Source organism: Lissotriton vulgaris, unplaced genomic scaffold (genome assembly GCF_964263255.1).
Source record: "Lissotriton vulgaris unplaced genomic scaffold, aLisVul1.2 SCAFFOLD_1139, whole genome shotgun sequence".
Classification (NCBI taxonomy): Eukaryota; Metazoa; Chordata; class Amphibia; order Caudata; family Salamandridae; genus Lissotriton; species Lissotriton vulgaris.
The window spans coordinates 294,549-319,709 of record NW_028241234.1 but is presented as its reverse complement, the minus strand read 5'-3'; positions in this window follow the sequence as shown (position 1 = coordinate 319,709).

Below are 25,161 nucleotides of genomic sequence, written 5' to 3'. Positions count from 1 at the left end.
TGGTCTGCTCTGGTGTTTCGTTCACGACCCGCGGGGCTCCCCCTAGCAAACGGGCCCACGCTCATGCAGACACGGTCGACCGGCTTGCCGCACCAATCCGCCTCTTCTCCGACCCACCGGTAGTCACTTCCGAGTCTTGGCTCTGCCCCCAGACAGGCAGCTCTTGCCTGACTTTGGGGTTGCCGCACTTGATCGCTACGGCCCCTTCTGTGATTTTTGAAGAGCGGGGTGGGCTCCCGCTTCAGGAAGGAGCACAGATGCGGGGTGGGCACCCGCTCTTGCTGGCAAAACGCAAGGGAATCCCACACGCCGCCATTCCCTTGCAGCACGTCTGCAGTCCAGCGCTACAGGATCTACACTCTCCTCTACTCCTGGGCAACAAAGATAAAGCGCTTAAGAGGCGCTAAGCCCCCCCAAAATTCATGAGGCCAAGCTGGCCAAAGAATCCAGCAAGCAGGAATTAGAAGTCCTTAGGACCCAGCTGGGTCCAGGCAGGCCAACACACATGGCCCTCCAGCAGGGAGGCAGTTCCTCGTGGTGATCTCCTCCTGGGGCCCAGCAGCAGCAATTCTCTTCCGCCAGACGAACCGCCTAAACACATGGGGCCCTAATACTTATACCCCTCAAAGCCTTTGAAGTCTTTGTGCTCAGGGGGCACTGACCCCTGTCTAAATCAGTTCTGGGAGTCTTCCTGCCAGTGACACCTTCTTCCTTTGATAGTGGAGATCTGTATTCTCAATCACTCAGCAGGAGATGGAGCCATTGTATTATGGTGGCAACCCAGGCCTCTTCATGTCCAGGGGCTACTCCTCGACCCTACACTCCAGGTGCAGGTCAGCCTGTTGCTGCCTCACCTCCTTCCCTGAGTCAAGACATTCAGCAGATCCTATCACATTTAAATCCAGACAGTCAATCCACACCAAGGCAGAGGCGCACAGAAATGTTAGAACACAAAAAAATAGCCACTTCTACAAGTGTGGTTTCTAAACACACAATGCAAAAACCACCTTTACAAAAAGATGTGTTATTAAATTGTAAGTTCAGACATACTAAACTTCACCTCTCCATCTTAAGCCTATGGGAAGATAGGCTGGAAACATATTACAAAGCCTCCCCACTGTGTCCTATGGGCAAGATGGTCTTTCAACAGTGAAAAACGAAATGGAGAGTATTTCACTGTCAGGACATGATACACACCTCAGTACATGTCCCACCTTTCACATACACTGCACCCTGCCCAGGGGGTACCTTGTGTCACGATTTAGGCCCTCGTTATGAGAACTTCATCTCCCAGAGTGCCTGGTGATTAGTCTGTTGTTTGTGTTCGTTGTTCGTCCTATCTTTTTGCTATATCTTTCTTTCACCCCTTGCTTCCGGTGCTTGTCACTTGTGAGCCTATCTGCCCTGAACCTGAGCGCTTGGTTAGCCTTACGGGGCCCATGGTTATTTCCTTGTGAATGATTTAGTTGCTCGGAGTAAGCGGAGACTGAGCATAGCCGTGTTGAAGACTTTTCCGCTTCACGGCTCGTCTACGCCCTTTGACCCTGGGAGCCGCGCTGTTCGTGCTGAGAGAAGGAGACGCGCTGTTCGCGCTGAGAGGAGAAGAAGACGCCTGCTGCCTTTGCGGTAAAGTGAGCACTGTTTGGCATAAATTATACTGACAGAGTGAAGGGACGCCGATTGCACCCGTGCCTCCTCCCCGTATATTGAAGAGAGGTGGGCGCCTTGATTAGTGTTCTTTCCAGGAGCACCGTGACTCTACTTTCTCAAGCCCCGCCCCTATGTTTTGGTCTGGATATTGTTTGGCTCAGTTGGAGTTAGTTACGCGACCCCCAGCATTAATCTCCTGTGGATTGGGAAAGGCATGAACTTGTATATACCTACTCGCCACGGAGAAGTGGAACAGGCTTCCTGAAATTGAAGAGACTACATTGAGAGAGCACATTAGCTTCCTAGATGTGCATTCGAAACTAAGATTATTGCTTTCTCTCTGGAGCTGTGGCTCTTTCGAACTTTGATTGCTTTTCTCTTATTTTTCTTTGGATATTTTCTTCTTGGATGTTTGTGGCAGCCCAGATAAGTGAGTACTTACCTTTTCTTTATACCTCTAATGCTTTTGGTTCTAAGAAGGGGGAGGGGGTTAGTATTTACAAGTGTCTTCTTGTGTATCCATGCAGACTCAGCATGCAGACTTAAAGAGGGACATCTAACCTGCCTTTCTGGCTGCCAGCCTGTTATATTTTATTTCTCAATTTTTTCCCCTTCCCTGTGGGAGGTCTTCCTAGAAGAGTGTTATATTTATGACTCGCCTGGGGGGCCGCTCCTAGGGAGGAAGGAATTAAGCTAGGACATCGCTCCTGCTGCATCTGACTCTTAAGGTTAGTCATCCTGCCTAGTTTGTGACACCTTGGACCTACCGTAGGGGTGTCTGATGTGCATAGAAACGGAAGGGTAAGGCCTGGCAAGTGGGCGCACTTGTCAAGACAACAAGGCAGTTTACCAAACTGTGCGAAGGCACTGCAGTGGCAGGCCTGAGTTCTCTCTTTATAGCTACTTGTTTGGGTGGCACAGTTAGTGCTGCATGCCCACTAGTAGCCTTTGCGTTACCAGCCATAGCACAAATAGTGCACTTTACTGGGGACTTTACTAGTAAAACCAATATACTACTTATGGACAACCAATTACCATTACACTTTATACAGGGAGCACTTGCACTTTGACACCGATCATCAGTGGCAAAGTGCCCAAAGCATCTAAGTTGGTAACACCATGTCAGAGAAACGGTCTAGGAGGAAGGCAAAAAGTTTTAGGGAACTTTAGAAAGGGCCAAGTCCAATAACTGCTAAACAAAAAATAAAAATCCTTGCATCATGTTTTTGGTGAGTGCACCAACAAAATCATTCAGCTGGCTGGGTAGGCTTTTTATTCTTGTTTACTAGCGATGTTGCATAGCATAAGGGTTGCTTTGCAGCATTGTTCAAACCAATGGCAAAGGGGAAAGGTTCCAAAGTGGTGGTTTATTGGCTTTGTCAGTTCTTGTTTTGCAGGGTAGCTGGAGAGATTACATTTTGGCTGCTTTCTCTTATTCTATGGTTATTGGGGAGGATTGCTCAAGTAACTCCCTACCATTCCAGAGAATCTACATCTGGGTTTTGATTGCAGCACTGACATTTTTTTAGGCTGGTCTCCACCTAAGGCCTCCCCACTTCAGCCCAAATTGGAACTGTGAAATCTATATGCAGCACTCATTGTCAACCTGAGCATTACCACCCTCCCCTTCAGCAAACACCATGAGTGTTTTCTACCACAGATGACTCAGTTGAGGAGTCCTACCACATTTGCATCCAGACCCTCATGCTTGCAGTTTTAACTACATGCTTAAATTAGAACAATACTCTACATTGATATCTTGGCCCACATAGTTCAAAAGCTCCATAGGACTCAGAACTATGCCACTGCACTCTACTCTACTTCACCATTCTGCACGTTATGCCACTCTAGTCTACTATGCACCACTGCCCTCTGACACTGCACTCTACCCATTTTCACTCTACACCTTGATACTCTGCACCACTCTACTCTATGCCAATGCATTCTACCTCACTCTACTATGCACCACTGCACTCTTTGCCACTGTATTCCACTCTGCGCCACTCCACTCTACGCCACTGCAATCAATGCTGCACCACTCTTCTTGACGCCACTCTACTCTGTGCCACTTTGCTCTATGCCACTGTACCTTACTGCAGTACTCTATGCCAGTGCACTTTTCCCTGCACCCCTCCACTTCACTCTACTCTGAAAAAATCTACTCTACGTCAGTGTGCTCTACACCACTGCAATCTACACTGCGCCACTCGACTCCACTGCACTCTATGCTATGCCACTTTACTCTAAACCACTGCACTGTATGCCAATTCACTCTCCACCCCTCTACTTTAAACAAATGCACCCTATACCACTGTACCTGAAACTCTTTTTTTCCTTCATTATCACGTATGAAAGCACTTTTGCACTTTCAGATATGTGAGTACAGACTACCAATTGCACAAATGACACTTTGAATAAGTACTTCTCAATGCAGTGCTATAATGTGCCTATTAGTGCTTCCATGTTACAGAATTTCACATTTTTGAATCATTGAGCCTCTGTCCCAATCCTGTAACTTCTTTTTAAAACCTCTGGTACATAACAGGACAGCCCACCTGAAGGACACCACAGATGTTCTCAACTTACTGAAGGACCTCACATTTGATCCCAATAAAGAATTCTTGGTGGGATTAGATATTGAATCTCTTTACACAAATATACCCCATAGGGAAACTCTATGGGTGGTAGAAGAGATCCTATTTGACCAAGAATGGTCATTCTGTACACCGAGGCCATTTATCCTGCACCCTGCGGAAATTACACTTTCAAAGAACTTTTTTGAATTCCAATATACCCATTACCTCCAGACCCATGGTACTTCTATAGGGCTGGGTTTTGCTCCCAGCTTGGCAGGAATCTACGTGGCGGCCTTTGAAAACCAATTCATCTTCGCCCCCATGAGCATCTGGAGTGGGAATATCAAAGTATGGAAACGATTCATCGATGACGTTTCATCAATGATGTGTTCCTGATCTGGGAGGGAGATGTCCAGTATATTACTGATTTCCTAGGCTGGCTCAACAACAGGAATCCCCTCCTGCACTTCACATCAACAGTAACAACGGAGTGTCTGCCCTTTATGGATCTGGAAATTTTTCCAGAGGAGGCTAAAATACAAACAGGAGTGTTTTACAAACCAACAGACAGGAACAGCCTCCTGCTGTTTCACAGTTTCCACCCCAAATCATTAAGGTACAACCTGCCGGTGGGCCAATTCTTACGCCTCAGCAGAAACTGCTCCAACACAGGGGACTTTAGGGAGGATTCTGATGCTCTGGCGGGGAAACTACTCAACAGGAAATACCCGCGAAGAACAATTAAACGGGCACAGAAGAGGTTACTTAACTGCAATCGTGAGGCCCTGTTGGAGACAGTGGAAAAATCTCCCATGAACAAGGCTATCTGTGTTACCACCTGTTACACCGCCTCCAACAGCATCAAACGGATTATATTACGAAACTGGAGGATCCTGAACTCCAACAGCCTACATCCCGGAGAAACTACTGTTTTCCTTCAAAAGAAGTTAGAATATAAGGGACCTACTCTTGCACACCAGCCCGAGACGCTTCTCATCAAGACCGGACTTACGGGAACAACAGGAGAACATGTCGGAACTTCCCCCAGTGACAGGACATACAAGGTGTGGAGCATGTGATGTTTGTAATTTGACAGCCAACATCAGTCAGTCAGTCAATTATCTTTATTCGATTATTAAAAATCATAAAAGAACGAGCATAATTACATATCAGCATTTCATCAGAGCACAAATTGTTACAAAGTTAAAAACAGACAATCATTATTTTAAAAGCACTAAAATCACAATGAGTCGTACAAAGATATTTAAAAATGATAAGGATGAAAAAGGGGCTTATTAAAGCACAACACATTCAAATGGATGAAATAAGGAGGAAATTCATTATTCAGAGATAGGGTGCCTATATCTTGTGCGGTGCTTATTTAAACGTGCACCTGCAACTAAGAAACTAGCAACAGAAAAAGCTACTTTTACGTTAGGGAGGAGTTGCAAGAACAACAGGGCTGGTTTTACCTGAATAAAACCCTGGTTACGTAAGATTGGGAGCAGGTATCTTTTTCTAATCTCAATATAATGTCCGCAAAACATGATAAAGTGCATCGTATCCTGTGTGGAAAAGTGGTAACAATCACATGGTTCAGCATCATCAGGTCTATTCCAGATTCTAAAATTGCCCAGTATAAAGTGAATCAGATCAAAACGAAATCTCGTTAAAAGGAAACGGTGGTAAGAATTAGTTACCAGGAAAAGGTATGGTTCCATTCCTGGAACAGAAGACAACATACAGTGTTTCCTTACCATGGTTTTTTTTAGCTCTGTAGCTTCCCTCTCCAGGGCATATAAATTCATCAGAGTATTTTTAACTAATTTAAGGTCTTCATGGGTTATCACATCTGGAGATAAAAAGAGTTCCGGACGTCCAGCTAAAATTTGCTGCGTTTTGACGTATCTTACCCACTGGATGTTAAGGGCTCTATCCAGGGCTAAACAATCTTTTAAAATAGTGTGATTTAAAGTAAGCTCCTGGTTAAGCCAAGTTTTTATCCAACCAATCACTGGGGCTAGTTTTAGAATATCAGATATATAGCCCAAACCTAGCTCTGTTTGCAATGCAAAGGTCGAGGTCGATTGGGGGACAGAAAGCAGAGATCTCAGGAATTTATTTTCTACTTTCTGTATTTTATCGGAACTAGTATATCCCCAAATAACAGAGCCATACTGGGCAACGGACAAGCATTTTGCTTTATAGACTTTGATGATGCTCTCCATGGGACGGTCGCCTAGTTTTTTAGCAAAGCCTAGCAGCCCTGCTGCCGCTCTAGCAACAGCGCTGCTTTTGACCAAAAGCTGAGGACCCCAGGTGCCCTTTTCGTCAAAGGTCACTCCTAAGTATGGAAAGGAAGGGACTCTCTTGGCCTCCTTACCAGCACAGTAAAATGTTTTCGACTTTCTTTTCCTGCCTGCGGCTCCAGCAATCATTATGTGAGATTTTTCTGTATTGATTTTCATGTCCAGTGAGGACATAAAATCTCCAAAAGATAGGAGGAGTTTGTTTAACGCAACTCCGGAACGTGCCAAGAGAACAGCATCGTCCGCGTACAGGAGGACAGGTATCTTTGTCTCGCCTGCACGCGGAATGTCACTGTGGGATGTTGCCATGACTGCCTCCAAATCGTTAATATAAAGGGTAAAGAGGAGGGGGGCAAGTATACACCCTTGCCGAACCCCCCTCTCTGACTTAAAGTGACAAGTGCATCTTCCTTCCCTAGTTACTCTGACCGAGGTCACGAGGTCCTTATGTAGCTCAGCTAGGTATCCGACCAAAGGGGGGTCAAGGCCCATGGCCAAAAGGATCCTCCACAGCTTTGCCCTGTTGACCAGGTCAAAAGATGATGAGAGGTCCATAAAGGCCATGTACAGCGAGCCCCCCTTGGCGGTTACATATTTATTTAAGATTAATTCTAGATTTAGGCACTGATCTAAAGTTCCTCTTTTGGCTCTAAAGCCATATTGTGCGTTAGATAATGTACCCTTACTTTCTAAAATCAGGGTCAGTCTTCCTAAGAGGACTCTTCCCAAGATTTTGACACTTGAGTCGATAAGAGAAATTGGCCTGTAACAGGCCGGGTCTGTCCTCTGTCCTTTTTTGAAAATTGGTACTATGGTCGACCTGGCCCAGCTAGAGGGAAAAATAAACTCCCTTGTAGCGTTAAAAATGTTAGTGAGAATCTTTGAACTTAGTTCGGGAGCACTCTTAAAGAAATCTGCGGGAACCCCATCGGGCCCCGGTGCCTTTTTACAGAGTGTGTCGTTAATTGCTTTTTTCACCTCATCTTGGCTAAAAGGAGAGATGTGAGTTATCGGTTGTGTGGGAGGTATTTCACATTCTAAAGTAGTGTGAGTACAGCTATAAATGTTGCTAAAATGTGTCACCCACTGTTCATCTGGGATAATACAGTCAGCTCTCTGATTATCTAATCCCGCGAAGTATGGGTGATTTATGACTGCCCAAAATTTAGCGCTATCTTTCTGTTTCAGGCAATAATAAATCACTCCAGGCCTCGTTTTTTATCTCAGATTTCCTCTTCTTGATAGCTTGATTGTATTGTTTTCTTAGTGACGCTATCAGCTCTCTGTCTCTAGGTTTATTTTTTAGAGCCTTGAGGAGGGTTGAGTGGGCCTTGGAGCAGTTTGTGTCGAACCATCTGGGGCCCTTAAGCCTATTGGACTTTGCCTTTACAGTCAGATCTAGGTTGACCTGGTGGCAAATAACATTAAAGGCCTCAACCATAGTGGCGCTAGAGTTCTTATTATCTAGACAGATGGCGACCTCCCCCTCTACTTTGGCCAAAGTTTCCTGTAAAAAGGTTATTGGGGTAACTTGATCCCATTTGAGCCTCCGATTCTGGTCTCTCAGAACAAGTTCTGTCGCGCATAGAGCGTCGGTCTTCCTTTTCCCCAAGACTCCCTGACCGCCAACATGAAAAGCACTGACATTGGGCTCACTTACCCATGTGAAAGACGTAGGCATACCAATTGTAATACCAACAATGTAATTTATAAGATTAGATGTCCATGAGGCTTGTCTACATTGGGATGACGACATGCAGAGTCAAAATAAGAATTATGGAGCATAGATCCACAATCAGGTGCCAAAATACAACAACACGCCTGACCACACACTACAAAGAAAAAAAGCACTCAGTCAACGATTTGTTCTGGACAGTATTGGATAAACCTAATATCCCTCCTACTGCCCATAACACTGAGAATTCCCTGTTCTTAATGGAACAGAAATGGATCTATAGAGTACTTAGCCATATCTCAGGTCTCAACGACGACATACCCTGGAAGGCACCTAATAACCTATATTCAACCACAGGGGTGGTAGTGTGATGATTAAAATGTACAGAACATGCACCCGTAGGGATAGGACTGGGTCAGTTGCACCCAGATGGACACCGGGGTCCTACACAACACTGCACCATGTCTCCCACACTCACTCTGTAGTCTTGTGTAATGCCTGGGGACAGTCTTATCACAATCATAACCTTGTTCCCCTATGGGGTCTGATTTGGCATACATTTAGCAAAAGCACACATTGGTAGTCCTGACTTCTAGAGAACATTGATTTTTAAGTGATGAGTGATACAGACTGACTTTTCTAGCACAGCCTAGATAGTCCGAGGATACTTAGCCAGGGTGTTTGTAGCCTTCTCACAACCCGTGGTAGACTCTACAGAATGCCATACTGAAAAACAAAACTGCCCCCACTCACACAAACATACCCTAAGATTGAGGCGTGGGTCGAGTCTTTTTTACACTGCCGGCACTCTATACCCATGCGTACCACGTGCTTGGTCACGTGGTAGGACCAAAAGCTGGTGATAACTGGGCTGCGGGGCACTGCTCCCAGTGCCTACGCAGCGCCGAGATGTCTGAGATGAGCTCACCTTGACATAGTAAGCAGGGGTACCGGGAGGCAACAAGGCAAGGACCTGGCGAGCTTTTTCGCTTGCCATCTCCAGCCCTGAACTTGAGTGTGGGGCCAATCTTCCACAAAAAACCACCAGGGCAACATGCTAATCAATTACTCTTGCAAATTGACCACTAAGGAGTTGGGCACAGAGCCTGGGGCATGATTTTGTGAGCACACCCCAGCTAGCCCACAAACCAACCATTTGTTACTTAAGCAACATTTTTTATCTTTATCAATGCAGAGTGTGACTACAGGGAGCCATCCTCACTCCCCCGCCAGTTTGAACACAATTATCAATGAAAGTCGGTAAGGTATACTGAGTGCACGTTTTTGATGGTTGACTGAGTAATGATGACCCTATGTCTTTTTATTTAAAGAGCAACATTACTACGCTCATACAGGGTGATTGATCCTTCAAACAGGTGGTGTCTACATTTAACTATAGCATAAACCAGGTCGCACTATATGTTAAGACGAATGAGACCACTTTTGTTACTTTCTAAATGTTTTTTATTATTATGTTTATCACAAAGGGCACTGTAGCTTGTGTGTTTATTTGTGAAACTTTCTCATTGCTTGCAGGAAATTCTCTTGGAGTGAGTTATGCAAACCAAATGACCCGAGCATTCACACAGGCTGTGACTTCGCTCTACTCCTCAAGGTAGGAGGTAGGGAGAGTGTTCTAGGGATCTACTCTTTTAGTCCTGATGAAAGCGGGGACAACCCAGTAGCTGGCTGAAACATGTCAACAGTTTTCAGAGTAGAGGGGTAGTGGATTCATCATAGCCCAGAATACCACTATCCACTGGTTGTTTAAACCCTTTTTAATCTGACCAGGGAGTCCACCAATAAAGGGTAGTTAGGAGATATAGGAGATCTGTGCGTCAGTTTTAACATCATCTTCTCTGCATTTTTCCTTTGATCCCGCACAGTTTTTCTTTAGGTTTGTCTTGTCAACCCCTCCCTATTGCTCCACCTCTGTCGTTGGCTTGCGCCGAGGTGTGTTAGCAGCCCTATGATGAAGTATGCCACAGATTTCTGTGGGTAAGGGAAGTCTTTACAACATGTGTGTCTTGTCAACTTACCTCTGCATAATAGCGACATTCTTTGTATAGCCCCATTTCTATATGTGTGTAGATTACCCTTATAAGACGCTAATATATGGTACCCATTTACCCAGGGCATAGGTACACCAGAGGTCTCCCATATGCCACCCATGTGAGGCCATTCAAAATGGAACTACAGGCCTGCCATTGCATCCTATTGTAAGTCGGTGCTGGCACCACTTACTAAAGATATAGGTTTCCTATATCTGGTGTCACTGCACTTAAAACCTATAAGTCACTGTAGGACTTGGCCTTTTTGGCTAAAGTTCCCTAAACTTTTTGCTTTCCCCCTAGACCGTTTTTCCTGACATAGAGTTGCCAATTTAGATGGTTTGGGTACTTTGCCACTGCTGATCAGTGTCAAAGTACACGTGTTCCCTATGTAAAGTATAATGGTAATTGGCTGGCCATGATTGGTATATTTGCCTTGCTAGTAAAGTCCCTAGTGATGTGCACTGTGTGTGCCAGGGCCAGTAATGCAAAGGTGCACGGAGAAGGGAACTCAGGCCTACAGTGTAGGGCCTGCGTGCAGTTTGCTACTTTAGCATGTTGTCCTGACAAGTGTAACCACTTGCCAGGTCTTACTTTCCCTTTTTCATACACATTGGGTACCCCCTGGGCAGGGTACAGTGTAAGTAAAAGGCAGGACATATACTAAGGAGTGTGTTATGTCCTGACAGTGAAAAACACTCCATTTCGTTTTTCTCTGCTGAAAGGGCATTCTGCCCATAGGATAGAATGGGGGAGGTTGGGTGTTTGGGTAGCCTAATTTCCTGTAAGTTTATAATGGAGAGGTGGGGGCACTAGAGGGCGAACACGCAGTATGGCCGCACTAACGTGAGGCTCCTGCTGCCTGGAACTATAATCCTTAATTTATCCTATGCAACTGGCTCGTAAAGTTGCAGCGAGTACGCCAAACTGTTGAGCTAAGTGACCTTCACCCTCTGTGAAAAATTCGTCCCGAATGGACGTAGTTTGACCTCAGCGCCGAACCGAGTAAGAACTGGCCAGAGGTAGCGCTGGAGCGGAGTGGAGGTGCATAATGGCATGGAGGGCTGGGCAAGACCGCGGCCTCATAGGCGGCGACTGGGCTGCAACTGCCGCGAACAGCAAGGGTAGAGCGTGACTGATCTGGGAATAGCTGGAGGACCGGCGGGCCCCTGAGACGCAGAGGAAGACAGAAGGCTCTGGCAAAAGGTGAGGGGACGGATGGAAGCGACACCGGGGCAGAGGTGAGGGGCCCGCAGAGCCGACGGAGCATGACCCTGAGGCAGCAGACAGCGTGATAGAGGGATTTGTCTGCAGAAGCTACCTTGGGACTCGCGAAACCACACAGGCCGGTGTGCGGTAATACCGTAAAGCGGGGCACTGCTTGAGGTTACACTTGGCTGTGGAAATGGAGGGTCTGGACCCCCTAGGGCCATAAGGAGACTGCGCGTGGTGCAGCAGGCCTTGTCGATGTGGTGTGACGGGCCGCCCCCATTCCCCCCCCACTGACACACCGGCCAGAAGAGTAAGAAGCACATTGAAGGGGTACCCAGGGCCGCCCATCCGCAGCGTGCAGAGCAGGCGCCATATGAAGTGCTTTGGATGCCCAGTACGAGATGCCATTTTGAGGTAGGAACAGGCGGGCCCCCAATTGGAGCGCGAAAATCAGCGCGGAGCCAGCAACGGTAATGGAAGCGGGCACCCAGTGGGAGGCATAGCCCGTAGTTGGGAATCGTTGGCGATAAATAGCAGCTATAACAGCGCAGAGTGTGCAGGGTGACCAATCACTTGCACCCATCTTTCCTCCCCTTGCCCCAACGACATAGGGCGGACACATAGTGGAGATGCAGCAGGGGACGGGGAACTCCTGAACAAGACGGGGCCCTGGCCCTGCAACAACCGGCAACTGCCTTTGAGTGAGAGAGAGTGCAGGATACTGAGCTCAAGGGAGCTGAACACGCTCTTGTTTTAGAGGCTGGGGATTGGTGACCTGAGGCGACCCTGCTCCCCCAAGTTGGATTAAGCATTAATCGCTGGAAGGCCGGGGGACCACCGGAGAAGAGCACCTGCTATACTTGGGGCACTGCGCTTGTGGCACGATGGGGAAACCTGATACAAGACAACCCAAATTAAATTTTGAATCAGCGAAGAAAACAAACAGGTCCGCACAAGAAGATCAAGATCATGAAAGAGGGGAGGGGCAAGAGACGGCGCTACCACACAAACCAAAGACATGCACAATATCTTGCAAGAGATGCGGCAAAGTTTTGCAACAGTAGTGGACAAAGTGGATCGAATGTCGTCTTGGATGGATGCCATAGCCCATAAATTAGATGTGCATGAGGAGCGCATTAAAGAAACTGAAAGAAGCATATCTGATAATGATGATACCACCGCCAGTCATACAGCACAACTCTCGCACATGGATAAGCTTTTGAAAATAATTGCAGCTAAAAACGAAGATTAAGAACCCCGCAGCAGGCGTATTAATATTCGGGTGATAGGAATTCCAGAATCAACCAACACTGGCAGGATGGAGGAGTATGTAGAAAAAATGTAAGCATGGGTTGAAAATTCGTTCCGCTCGCGGAATTTGCGGATTTTCCGCGATTTCGCGATCCGCGAATCTCTCGAAATCACGGTAAAATCAGCGAATCAGCGGGGACGAATTTTCAGCCACGCACTTACAGGGTTACAGCAGCAGGTGCAAAAGTTGAAGCTTATTTTTTGTAACCTTTTACAAAAGGGTTACAAAGAAATTCACTTAATCTTGGGCGCCTGCTGCTGTAAGCCTGTAAGTGCTTCCTGGCGCCTCGTTGCCTACTTGCAAATATTCTCTGACCCTGCTCTGACCCTTGAAGCAGGGTCAGAGAATAGTTACAAGTAGGCAATGAGGCGCCTGTCACGAAAATTAAACCTCAATAGGAAGCACTGACAGATATAAAAACAAGCATTTACAATGCAATAGGTCTCGCATTAGGAAAGTTTGAGCTATTGGTCTTGTAAATGACAATTTTTTTTATTTATGTGTGGGTTTTGAAAATAGGTAAATTAAAAGCTTTGTCATTTACAATGCCAATATTTATAACTTTCGCAAATGTGACACCTATAGCATTTGTAATGCAACATGTTTTGTATTTACGTGACTTAGATGTATTTATATTACAAATTACAATGGCTTTTAATTTTTTTAAATAATTAATACTTAAATAAAAGTGATTTTATTGTATAATGGCAATAGCTTAAACTTTTGTCAGTAACGTTTGTGAAGACTATGTTCAGTGTATTTTATTGTGACGAAAATCCAAGAACAGAAGTGAAATAATAACATCTTTTTGTGACATTTGTAATAAAGCTTGAAACATTGAGAGAACATATTTGAACCAGTTGTTGTTGAACGGTTGCGCAGATTGATGCTGGGGTGGCGCTGAGTGGTGCTGTGGTGGTGCTGAGTGGTGCTGTGGTGATGCTGAGTGGTGCTGTGGTGGTGTTGAGTGATACTGGGAAGGTGCTGAGTGATGCTGGGGTGGTGCTGAATGGTGCTGTAGTGGTGCTGAGTGATGCGGTGGTGGTGCTGAGTGATGCTGTGGTGGTGCTGAGTGCTGCTGCTGAGTGATAATGTGGTGGTGCTGTGTGATGCTGTGGTGGTGCCGAGTGATGCTGTGGTGACGCTGAGTGGTTCTGTGGTGGGGCTGATTGGCGCTGTGGTGGTGCTAAGTGATGCTGTGGTGGTGCTGAGTGATGCTGTTGTGTTGCTGAGTGGTGCTGAGTGGTGCTGTGGTGGTGCTGAGTGATAATGTGGTGGCGCTGAGTGATGCTGTGGTGGCACTGAGTGATGCTGCGGTGTCGCTGAGTGGTGCTGGAGTGGTGCTGAGTGGTGCTGTGGTGGTGCTGAGTGATGCTGTGGTGGTGCTGAGTGGTGCTGTGGTGGTGCTGAGTGATGCTGTGGTGGTGCTGAGTGGTGCTGTGGTGGTGCTGAGTGATAATGTGGTGGTGCTGAGTGATGCTGTGGTGGTGCTGAGTGATGATGTGGTGGCACTGAGTGGGGCTGTGGTGGTGCTGAGTGGTGCTGTGGTGGTGCTGAGTGATGCTGTGGTGGTGCTGAGGGATGCTGTTGTGGTGCTGAGTGGTGCTGTGGTGGTGCCGAGTGATAATGTGGTGGTGCTGAGTGATAATGTGGTGGTGCTGAGTGATGCTGGGGTAGCATTGAGTGATGATGTGGTGATGCAGAGGGCAGAAAGGCACAAAAAGCAGTCTAACAAAGGGCAGAAGGGCAGAAAAACAAGGGAAAAACGAGTCTAACAGAGGGCAGAAGGGCACAAAAACAGTCTGACAGAGGACAGAAGGGCAGAAAAACAAGGGAAAAACGAGTCTAACAGAGAGCAGAAGGGCACAAAAAACGAGTCTAACAGGGGGGCAGAAAGGCACAAAAACGAGTCTAACAGAGGGCAGAAGGGCACAAAAAACGAGTCTAACAGAGGGCAGAAGGGCATAAAAACAAGGGAATAAGAGGGCAGAAAGGCACAAAAAACGAGTCTAACAGAGGGCAGAAGGGCACAAAAACAAGGGAATAACAGGGCAGAAAGGCACAAAAAACGAGTCTAACAGGGGGCAGAAGAACAGAAAAACAAGGGGAAAACGAATCTAACAGAGGCCAGAAGGGCACAAAAAACCAGTCTAACAGAGGACAGAAGGGCAGAAAAACAAGGGAAAAACAAGTCTAACAGAGGGCAGTAGGGCACAAAAAATGAGTCTAACAGGGGGCAGAAAGTCACAAAAACGAGTCTAACAGAGGGCAGAAGGGCACAAAAAATGAGTCTAACAGAGGGCAGAAGGGCACAAAAACAAGGGAATAACAGAGGGCAGAAGGGCACAAAAAACGAGTCTAACAGAGGGAAGAAGGGCAGAAAAACAAGGGAAAAATGAGTCTAACAGAGGGCAGAAGGGAAAAAAACCGAGTCTAACAGGGGGCAGAAGAGCAGAAAAACAAGGGAAAAACGAGTCTAACAGAGGGCAGAAGGGCAGAAAAACAAGGGAAAAACGAGTCTAATAGAGGGCAAAAGGGCACAAAAAACGAGTCAAACAGAGGGCAGAAGGGCACAAAAACAAGGGAATAACAGGGCAGAAAGGCACAAAAAACGAGCCTAACAGGGGGCAGAAGGGCACAAAAACAAGGGAATAACAGGGCAGAAAGGCACAAAAAACGAGTCTAACAGAGGGCAGAAGGGCAGAAAAACAAGGGAAAAATGAGTCTAACAGAGGGCAGAAGGGCACAAAAAATGAGTCTAACAGGGGGCAGAAGAGCAGAAAAACAAGGGGAAAACGAGTTTAACAGAGGGCAGAAGGGCACAAAAAAACAGTCTAACAGAGGACAGACGGGCAGAAAAACAAGGGAAAAACAAGTCTAACAGAGGGCAGAAGGGCACAAAAAACGAGTCTAACAGTGGGCAGAAGGGCACAAAAACAAGGGAATAACAGAGGGCAGAAGGGCACAAAAAACGAGTCTAACAGAGGGAAGAAGGGCAGAAAAACAAGGGAAAAATGAGTCTAACAGAGGGCAGAAGGGCAAAAAAAACGAGTCTAACAGGGGGCAGAAGAGCAGAAAAACAAGGGAAAAACGAGTCTAACAGAGGGCAAAAGGGCACAAAAAACGAGTCTAACAGGGGGCAGAATGAATCCCGTCCTGCGTGTTTGTCCACGAAGATGCCACCTTTTTGTACAATACCTCTACTCAACTGGAGTACTTTCTACTGTCTAATCAGTAATGCACCCTCGTTGGCTAAATGTATAGGGGCACATTTACAATAACTGGCACATCCCCAGGGATGCCCCAGTTATTGTGCGCTGCAGCTCCGCCACCCATGGTGGGCCGCATTTAACGGCACAGATGCGTCACGCATCTGTGCCGTTAAAGCAGCGCATTGCTGGAGCTGCGTCGCAAGCGAGTCGCAGCTCCAGCAATGCTCTGGGGGGCCCTCACTCTACAATGCTACGTCAAGCCTTGCGCCTGCTTCAAGCAGGCGCAGGGTTTTGACGCAGCATTGGCCTAAAAGTGACTGAGTGAAATTTTGTAGATTTCACTCAGCCACTTTTAGGAGGCGTTCCTGCGCATGAACGCCCTCCCCTGCACCGGAATGCCTCCTGATGGCGCAGGGTTTTACAACGTGACGCATCTCTCAGATGCGTCACGTTGTTAACCCCTTCGCTGCTGATGACGAGCTCAGCTCGTCATCAGCCACGGGTGGCGTGTGCTGATGACGAGTTGAGCTCGTCATGTAACGCGGCTTTTCGCAAATTGCCGCACAGCGCAAAAATCGCTGCAGCAGCGATGCGGTTAATACCCAGCACCATGGCGCATCTTTTGTGCTGCCGCTGCGTCACAAAAGTGACGCAACTGCGGCGCAAAAGAGGCGCAAGCTGCTTTTAAATCTGCCCCATAGTGCTTTTACTACACTGTAGCTGCGTAAAGGGCCAGAAGATGTGTCTCCAGTGACCATGTGTGCCTGTGCCTGTGTTACAGGCACACATGGTCACTGGAGACACATCCTCTGGCCCTTTACGCAGCTGCAATGTAGTAAAAGCACTATACATTCACCCAATGAGGGTAAATGTAGCCAGTCGAAAGTACTCCAGGGCGCGATTTCGCGGGAAAATTCACGAATTCGCTGATTTTTTGGGCGATTTCCCGGGGAAATCCGCGAATTCGCAAATTTCGCCCATGCTTAAAAAAATGTTACTGGCGGCTATTGGGCTGGAGGCATTTTTCACTCAATTAAAAGTCGAACGGGCCCCACAGGTCCCTTGGGCCGCGGCCAACGCCAGGTAACCTTCCAAGACCCATCACCGCACGTCTGCTGAATTATCGGGATCGAGATGTGGCCCTTTGAGCAGCAAGAAACAAGCAGACTCTGACCTTTGACGGCAACACGTTCTCGATTTACCCGGACTTTACACCCATAGTACAGGGGGTGAGGTGCAAGTTTATCGATGTAAAGAAAAAGCTAAGAACGGCACAAATTGATTATGCACTATTGTATCGGGCGATACTGAGTGTTACACATCAAGGGAAGCAGCAATTTTTTACTAACCCACAGCAAGTGGAGGATTTCCTCCGCACAGTGAAACGTGTGCACCGGAGTGGTGGAGGTCATGGGTCTTAACAACAATACTATTCCACGGGGGCCGAAGAAAACTCGCAATGATATTGGCACGGAGGTCCCGCCAGGCTTCTCAAGATGATCGTGTTGGGCTTGTTGAGTATGAGTGAACTCAGTGGCAGAACATAGGGGAGATACTAATAACTGCACCGGTTGTTTATGTAGCAACGCATTCCAGGCTCCCCTCCCACCCTGACAGAGCCCGGGCGTAAAAACAGAAGAGGGCTTTAGGGGGAGGAGTGACTGTGTTGCCGTCTGGAGATGACCCCCAAAGGGTATACCCCTATAACTGAACACAGCACATGTTGTGCAGGGGAATTGGAGACCTACCTGACTCAGGTGGGGACGAGGGAGGGCAACGAATACTGGCAAGATTGGGTTGCTTCTGTGGGTGGAGGGTGGTTGGGTGGGGGTTGGGCAGTTTGGTTTTTGAGACATTTTGCATTGGTGTTTTGCCCCAGGGGGCGCAGGAGGGATTTGTTGGGGAATGTTGTGCAGCATCACAAGTACGCTACAACAAACGTATATGGTGGCAATCCAGGTTGCGAACACACCGCATGGTTAACATTCAGTACACGGCTAGAATTCGGAGAGTATGGCTGAGGCGACCTTAGGTACACTAAATATCATCACATGGAACGTGAGGGTACTGGGGGATCCCAGAAAGAGGAGGCACATACTATCATACTTAGACAGGCATAATGTGCACATTGTGATGTTACAGGAGACACACTTTACACGATAAAAGCCGAACACCTTTGCCAGTAAATGGGCGGAACAAATAATTTTTTCGTCCTCTTCCACATACGCACGGGGCACCGCGATTTTGATAAGGAGGCAGGTGCCATTCCAGCTGAGGGAAGCCTCTTGGGATTCGGAAGGCAGATACTGTCTAGCGTGGGGACGGTTGGGTTACAAATCGGTAACGTTGGCCTGTTGCTATGGACCCAAAACAGATGAACCAGGTTTTTTTGACATGCTTTGGGCCAAGATATTTGAGGTGGACTCTACCCATGTCCTCTGGGTAGGCGACTTCAATGTTACATACTGTCCCAGGATGGACAGGTCACAATCGGCACCGCACCACTACACTAAAGCGCAGGCGGTAGTGAGAGATATCATGTTAACCTATCAGTTGACCGATGCTTGGAGGTACACACACCCGCAGGCACTAGAAGGTACACATTTTACAGCGCATACGCGCTCCTGGGCTAGTTTGGACTACTTTTTGGTATCCAGAGGGATGGCACCAGCGATAGCCGGGGCGAGGCATCTGGCTAGGACCTACTCGGATCACGCGCCAGTGCTGCTGGAGCTCTCCTCCTCCAATTTTAATACACCACGTAGTCCTTGGAGACTCCATGCACCCATCTTACTTGACAAAGTGTTCCAGGAGGAGCTGCCGGAGCAGATAAGCGGGTTTTTTAAGCGAAATAAGGACTCGGTGAATAGGGTGGAGGTCATATGGGAGGCATTTAAGGTAATAATACGAGGATATTGTATAGCGAAGGGGGCTGGAGTCCTCAGGGATATACAGACTACATTGCGGAAACTGGAATCGGACCTTAAAATACTAGAGACAGCACTTGCGGGGAACCCGAGGGGCTCGACACAAGCTACCTTTAGAGAGAAACTTACGACATATATGGAAGAGGCACAGAGAGAAGCGAGGTTTAGGGGTAAATATTGGGTGGCCAGGAATTATGGAGAAGGAGATAGGCCCGGGAAGATTCTGGCGCAAAAGGTGAAGCAGCCTTGTTGCTCTATGTAATGGAAGTGGAGGATCTGGAGGGGGGGACCTATCGGGACACAACCAATATACTTAACACATTTTTGAGTCATTACAAAAAGCTATATACCACTACCAGAATAAATGTCCTCAGCTTGGATGGCTTTCTTGGGGTTGTGGCCTAGGCGGGGCTTAGTGACGGGCAGAGTGCCTTTTTATGCGCACCATTTGAGTTGGATGAGGTGAGGGAGGCCATAATGGGTCTGCAATCTGGAAAACCCACAGGCACGGATGGGATCCCAGCAGAATTTTATAAAACATATATTGATTCAAAGGCCCCCATTCTTAGAGAAGTGTATGAGGATTCACTGGAAGTGGGGCCTCTGCCTCCTACCATGAGGGAAGCACTCATACTATCGCTGTTGAAGCCGGGAAAGGCGCCCGAGCATTGCGATTCTTATAGACCGCTCTCACTGCTTAACGGTGATGCTAAAATCTTATCTAAACTCATTGCAACGCGGCTGAGCCTGCTGATGGAGAATTTGATCCTACCCGATCAATCGGGCTTTGTGCCCGGGAGAGTTACCTCCCACAATTTAAGGACGCTCTTTGCAGTTCTGAATAATGTGTCGCAGAACTTTCCTCTAGCCGCAATTTTTTTAGACGCCACTAAGGCGTTTGACTCTATAGAGTGGGATTACATTTTCAGAGTGATGCTACGGATGGGGTTCCCACCTTTGTTCCTATAGTGGATTAAACTGCTATATTGCTTGCCAGTAGCAAAAGTCCCTGTCAATGGCCACACCTCACAGTCGTTCAACATAACGAGGGGTACCAGGCAAGGGTGCCCTCTCTCCCCATTACTTTTTTGCTATCGCTGTGGAGTCGCTTGCGGCGAAACTGCGACAACACCATAATGACAAGGCCCTGCAATGTAACCTGCGCCACATACTTATATCCCTATACACAGACGATATCACCCTATATATTCGGGACCCACAACACAATTTGAATCCGATACTTCGTGAGTTCCTAGTGTTTGGGCGGCTCTCGGGTGTCCAGATAAACTGGGGGAAGTTTAGCATTTTCCCGCTAACGGCGGCCACAAATCGCTTTTCGCTGGACTATCCCTTGGAGTGGTGTGAGGAGGACTTGAAATACTTAGGGATCAGAGTTACCAGAGATAGGGAGGTACTTATGAAGATGAATTATGGGAGGCCATAACTCGGATGGCAGACAGCGTTACACGGTGGGCAGCTTTGCCCCTTTCCATGGCGGGACGTGCATCTTTGATAAAAATGGTGATACTCCCCCAGCTGTTGTACCTGTTTCTAAACATACCCTTTTACCCGGGTGTAGATTTTTTAAGACACTTAGATCGGAGATGATATGCTTAGTATGGGGAGGTAAACAACCCAGATTGAAGTGGGAGGTAATGACGCGCCCTAGTCGCAGGGGGGATTTGGCATACCGAATTTCAAGCTATATTTTACAGCAGCTCAGGCCCACTATGCGCGGTTTTGGGTAAAACAACCGAGGTATATGCCAAGGGTAGCAGTGGAACACTGGCTGGCACACCCCACTCCAATAGAAGGTGCACTATATCTACCTGTAGGGAACAGGGATAGACAGCCCAAAGCCCTTGCATGCACGATAGCAGCATAGCAGCGTATAGGACGCATGCTGGACGTACCTATGTTAGATTCGCCGTTACTGCCCCTTACTTACCACCCAAGCATGCCGCTGCTACAGGAGGCTGTTTTTTGTGATTTTAAGCATCTGACCCATATCAGCACCTGGGGGGACTTGTACAGTGATGGCCAATTTCGCACTTTGAGCATATATTTCAAAATGCACAGAAGACACCACTTGATGTCTCATTGTATATTAGGCTGAGGCAGGGGATATGATCACTCACTCCTGAATTCCCGGAAGAGCCACAAGAGTTGGCCCCACTGCAGCTCATGCTAGGGAGAGCTACAGCTAAGTGGCTGGTTTCCCTGATATATAAAACAGTACACACGCAGAGGGAACTACCAGCCACACTATCACGCACATGGTGGGATGAGGAACTGGGTATAGCCCTAACGGATGAGCAATGGGAGAGCTGTTGTCTGCAAATCGAACGTGTGTCGGCGAGTAGCAGACTCTGGATAGTGCATCATAAGTTCTAACATAGGCTATATTACACCCCGATTAAGATGTGCAAGTATAAGCTGAGATAGGATGACAGGTGTGATAGATGCCGTATTGAGGGGGCAGATTTCCTACACCTAGCGTTGGAATGCCCCGGGGTCAAAGATTACTGGGACCAAGTGTTTAATGCTTTGCAATTGATGATTGATACAAATGTGGAGCCTGCTCCCCTGCTGGCACTGTTGGATTATGTCAAGCCCCTGCGCGCTGAACATCGTAAGTTTGTTGCCATGGCACTTCTAATGGCAAAAAGGAGGGTGGCTTGCAGGTGGGGCAGGGGGCAAGCGCCTAAATTTAAGGAATGGATTGATGACCTGAGAACTTGCCAAGAGAGACTTACGACTTATGCAGAATTGTTATCCGTGGCCTCCAGGCCTGGTGATATTTGGGCTCCTTTGACCAGCTACCTGATTGCCCACCCGAGGGATTTGGACTAGTGCTTTTCAGGACCATACGAATTAGACTGAAGCATATGTACTAATACCAGGAACTAGGGGAAGGTGGGGGGATTTGGAAGCGTTATATTGTATGGCCATAATAGCTACTCGTTGCAGGGCTGAACAGGCACTTTCAAACGTATACGTATGTATATGGTTGGAAGTATGTGACTGGATGAGACACAAGGTGGGACAATCGTAGCTGGATGTAGTAATGGATAGCCCAGGTGCCCCCTGATTACTATTGTAAACTCTGTAATGTTGTACCGAAGCCATAATCTATCAGTGAGATTTCGGACTGTATGTGCTGTGGGGGTGAACCCGAACTGTACTCAATATGGATGTAAGATGCTGATGTTATAATTTGTTAAAAAAAAAGTTTATAATGGAGAGGTGAAGTTTAGTATGCATGAACTCACAGTGTCATAACACATCTTTCTATGAAAATGGTTTTGTCACCGTGTATTCGGAAACCACTCTTTTAGAAAGTGGCTGAGTTTTGTTCTTTAATCATTTCTGTGTGCCTCTGCTGAATGTGGATTGACTGTCTGGATATGAGAGGTGAGAGGAGCTGGGAGAGGTCTTGACCCAGGGAGAGGTTGAGATGGCACCAGGCTGCCCTGCATCTGGAGAGTAGGGGGAGGAGAAGCCCGGGTTGGTGAAAAGGCTATAAACCAATTGACCGATCTCCTGCTGAGTGATTAAGGATCGAGACCCCTAGTATCAAAAGGAGAAAGGTGACACTGTGAGGGAGACACCCAGAACTGATTTAGGGAGGGGTCAGGGACCCCTGAGCACAACAAACTTCAAAGACATTAAGGGGTATAACTATGAGAGCTGAAACCCCTGGATTGAAACAGAAATGGATTGAGACTGAAAAAGCTTGGACCCATGTTGTGGTCAAGAGGAACCTCTGCTAAGGAAGGAGCAACTGAAAAGACTGTTGGGGAAAGACCAGCCCTTGCTTCGTGATATGGGGCTGGTCTGCAGTTTGCTGTTCTAACCAAGGAAGAGGCTGTTGGGACTGTGCTTGGAGGCGCTGGGTCCCCCTGCTTGATGGAGACTGTGCTTTGTGCTGTGTCTTGTAACCCCAAGGGCCCGAGTGAGCTGGCTCCCTGTTTGGAAACAAAGGAACATAAACGTTTCCGGAGAAGTGTGAAGCAACGTGGTGGGCTTGTGTTGTGGCAACTTGAGACCCTCTGAAGGTGTGCCCTGTCGTCTTAGACACATAAAGGAGGATTGAGACTCGGACGCGCTGGGTGTGTGTCGTGGTGCACAGGAAGCACAGCTGAAGAGCGCCTGGCCAACTTGGGCATCGCAGGTGAAGTGAGTCTCAGACACGCTGGGTACGTGTTGTGGTGCACCGCAGGCATTAGTTAAGAGCGCCTGGTCAGCGGGTGCACCAAAGCTGTAGTGAGACTTGGACGTGCAGGGTGCGTGTCGAGGTGCACCACAGCTGCTGGTGAGGAGCGCCTGGTCGGCGTGTGCACCTGAGGTGGAGTGAGTCACGGGAGACAGGGTGCGTGTAGTGATGCACGGGAAGCGTTGGTGAGGAGCGCCTAACCAACGTGTGCATCGGAAGTGGAGTGAGTCTCCGCCGGCCCACAAGGTGCGGGTAAGGGTGCATCGAAGGCGTCGGTGAGGAGCGCCTGGTTATTGAGTGCACCGGAGAAGAAGTGAGGCTCGGACATGGTGAGCGTGTTGTGGTGCGGCCAAAGGCGTTTGTGACAAGCGCCTGGATATCGGGGCACCGGAGTTGGAGTAAGTCTCAGTAAAGCAGTGTGCGTGCTTTGGTGCATCCTGGGACTGTGGAGGAGATCGGCTGATCATCGTCTGCACTGGAAGAAACTGAGTCCCTGCAGCCCGGTGTGCGTGTCTTGGTGCCAACTGAGACTGTAGGAAGGAGTGCCTGTTGAGCATGCTCTCGAAGTCAACATTGAGTCCCATCAGAGTTGTGTGCATGGCTTCGTGCCAGAAGAGACCTAGAGGGTGGGGTGGTGAATGTGCACCCGCAGTAAAAGTAATCTCAGGGGCGTGGGGTACGTGTGTCCTGCAGCCGCCTGAGACCTTCCTAACAGTCGCGACCCGGACCGGCAGCCCTGGAGGGGCTGAGCTGCCCGGCTGACCAGCTGATGCCCATTGAGAGAGTTCTGCACGGAAGACCCAGTTCAATGAAGGAGGAGAGGAGAGTGGGGTCGCGCCCCTGGGTAACGTGGATTACTACCTGTGCGGGGTGCGGGCTCAAAGGGACACTCTCTCGGCCTCTGTCTTTTTGACGTCATGAGCCTTTGCTTCAGCTCAGAGTGGGGCCCATACTGCCGAAAAGAGGACAGGACAGGGGCCAAAGTAAAAAGCTGTACTCTGTGTCACTATTGAACCATGAGGGGGGGCAACTGTTATCGAAGAGGCTGATTGTCGTAATACACATTGTCAATATTGCTGATAACGAACTGCCAGACTGTCTTAGGACGCCTGACATTATTATTGCCTAACGAAGTACACGATTGTAGCACTACTCATTGCATTATTTCTCCCTTGCCAAGTACTAGAGTGCAGTGGCCCGCATTGCATTATTTCTTTATTGCAAAGTACATGATTGTAGCGGCCCGCATTGCATTATTCCTTCATTGCAAAGTACGTGATTGGGGTGTGAAGCATTGCATTATTCCTTCATTGCGCAGTACATGAATGCAGTGGTACGCATTGCATTATTTCTCCCATTGCAGGTACAGGGGTGTATTGTTACGCATTGTATTATTTCTCCTGTGCCCAGCACAGGATTGTACCGTTACGCAGTGCACTATTGTTTGTCTATCACAGCATGTGTGATTCTAGCATTCTAGCATTGCGGTGGTTGGGATTTGAACCTACCAGCCAGCTGAAATGAATATTACCCTTTATTCTATGAACAACAATGGTAGTAGTGTATATGCCGATCGCACATCATAAAATTGTAAGTATATACAGGGCTTGTGAATGGAGTTTCCGATTTATATGTCGTAACAAGCAATAAGATAAGTTAAGGTGCCCCTCAGGATATCTAGCACCCCACTACCATGGGTGCAAAAAGAAACTGAGACCTCAAGGGTCCAAGTGTACCAATATGTGACAAAATGAATCCCGCCACTCTAGAGTATTTCAAAATTACAAATATTTCACCATAATAAGTTTTTCTAACCATAGGGCAAGGATATAATTTCGTCAATTTATTTCATACAAAAGAGGTTATACATGTAAACTAAAAGCATCACTTATAGCAATTTTAGACAGGATCGAATACATTAAAAATAAATCCATATAGATGGCATAAAATTTCTGTCTGCCTGTCAGCCTATTTTTGTATACGCTCACTTGGATTGATGCACGTCATTCCCTATTTTGGCT